This window comes from Puma concolor, chromosome B2 (assembly GCF_028749965.1).
Source record: "Puma concolor isolate L17-30 chromosome B2, mPumCon1.1.hap2, whole genome shotgun sequence".
NCBI classification, from domain to species: domain Eukaryota; kingdom Metazoa; phylum Chordata; class Mammalia; order Carnivora; family Felidae; genus Puma; species Puma concolor.
Window position 1 is genome coordinate 90741861 of NC_141671.1, and position 2295 is coordinate 90744155.

Below are 2295 nucleotides of genomic sequence, written 5' to 3' on the forward strand. Positions count from 1 at the left end.
TTAAAAAATGTTTAATAAAAAATAAAATAAAATAAAATATTACATTCACATTCAACTACAGATGGAAAATAAGATGAGTAAAATTCACCTTAAAAATTCACCTGAAGTGTGCCTGAGTGTCTCAGTCGGTTGAGTGTCCAACTTTTGATTTTGGCTCAGGTCATGGGATCCAGCCCCACATTGGGCTCCATGCTGAGCAGGTAGCCTACTTAAGATTTTTTCTCTCTCTCTCTCTCTCTTAAATAAACAAACAAATAAATAAAAATAAATTTGAAAAATTCACCTTAAAATCTATTTCTTATATTGGTTACTTCTACTGGGGGAGAAAAGAGATGTCATTGAATACAGAAAGGAAAATATTAGACTGGATATACTAACTAGATAGCAATTTTATACTAAAATAGATTAAAATGGGAAAAATATAGGGACCTTTGGGGATTAAGGTTTCTATCTATCTATCTATCATCTATCTATATCTATCCATCCATCCATCTAGTGCTGTAAATTTGGTAAGGAACAATATTGTATTATTTTTTTCTGTATCTTTTAATTTTTACCACATATGGAATGAATTGTATCAGAGTTGAGACAGAAAGGATGGATCCTTATTAACTCTTTGCCTAGAGAGGAAGAATTTCTGAGCATGACTTATCTCCAGTTAAAATCAATTAAGTACCAAGAGAGCCATAAACTGGCCCAGGGCTGAAATCTATTGTAAAACTTCCTGGAAAATTGGAACAAAGAAAAGATGCTAATTTCTCACAGTAGAAGGGAAGCATCCTTTTAACTGGATCAGATTTTTTTTTATCTTCTGGATTTTAAAGACTGGCCAGGACAATAAGTACCTCCAATAAATTTTAACCCAATCAATGTGACTCACAGATTAGAGAACGCTGCCATTCTTTTACCTGACAGGTAGCAAGGATTGGTGAATTAACAGAGGACTAGTGTCTCCGTACTAAATTATGCTCAGGAGGTAGTACCTACTGGGAAACTTCACAAAGATTATAAAACTTCTCTGGGCCACCATTTTATCCATTTAAAAACAATTTTATACATGCCTTGTAAAAGTTAAACTTATAAGCTTTCCCCCATTAAAAGCTTCTGTCAACATGAATAGATTGTGAATAGGCTTGGAGAGGGAGAGTAGGCAAAATAATGATATTTCCCTTTTTTGTAAGATTCTTTAAAGGAGACTGTACTGGGGGAGTGAGGTTGGAGACATGGAAGCAAATAAGGAGGCTGTTGGAATAACCTGAGATGGAGACAATGAATGGTGGTATCAGGGGAAGAGAAAGGGACGGAGTGGAAACATATTAAGGGGATAGAATTTATTGCTTCCATTTTTATGGTCAACCTAAAGCCATTTGGGGCATTACTGCACCCATTTCCCATGACATATGGTCCTCTTTTAATCTTTCTCCCTTCTCCTTTTCCTTCTACTTCTCACTTATCCCCTACCCTTTCCCACAGTGCTCCTTCTTCTGTTACGCACGTTCTAGTCCACCAGCCAAATCTATGGCTTGACCGTTTGGTCTTCCAGAATTCAGGACCTTGAAGGCCCTGTGGGAATAACACATGTGACAGATGAGGGGTCTAATGTAGATGTCACAACCTCTAATTTAATGGTAAATAGAAAAAACACTGAACAATCTCAGGCACTAACACCAAAAACCCTAACAAGGGAAATACCCATATTTATTCATCTACTATTGGTGCCTTTGACAAAACAAAGTGAGGTCTATGATGAAAGATGATACAGCAAAAAAAGCTTTCACTCATCCAAATAAGAATAGTGGGTGGTGCGATGAGCACATGAGGTCAGGAACTTCAGCTCTTGAAACCCTCGAATCCCTATGTCTACCACCTGCAGATGTCCAGTGACTATTTGCCAGAGGAAAGGGTGGAGGAATGGATGTTCACAACCATGCAAAAGTTTATTTTAGTGGAAGGCAATAGAAAGCAGTGATAAGAACCGATTGTAGCCAACCCAGTACCATCCCCAGTTCCTTCTACACTCTCTCCACCATCGTAGGAGAGAAAGCTGGGAACTATAGGCTTCAGAATTCTTTGTTTTGCAGTGTCCCAGATTAGATTCTGTGGGTGAGAGTCACACCTATGAGATTTAGTGAGTGAAAGAGAAGAGAAAACATTCTCAGGCAATGGCTAGTGCACTGGCATTAGCCAGTGCCAAAGTTGGGCTGGCAGCTTCAGGCATCCTCCTAAGAATCAACCATTTTGTGCTATAGGAAGCTGAAATAATGAGCAATTCCTGCAATTCTGGCCCATCTAGAT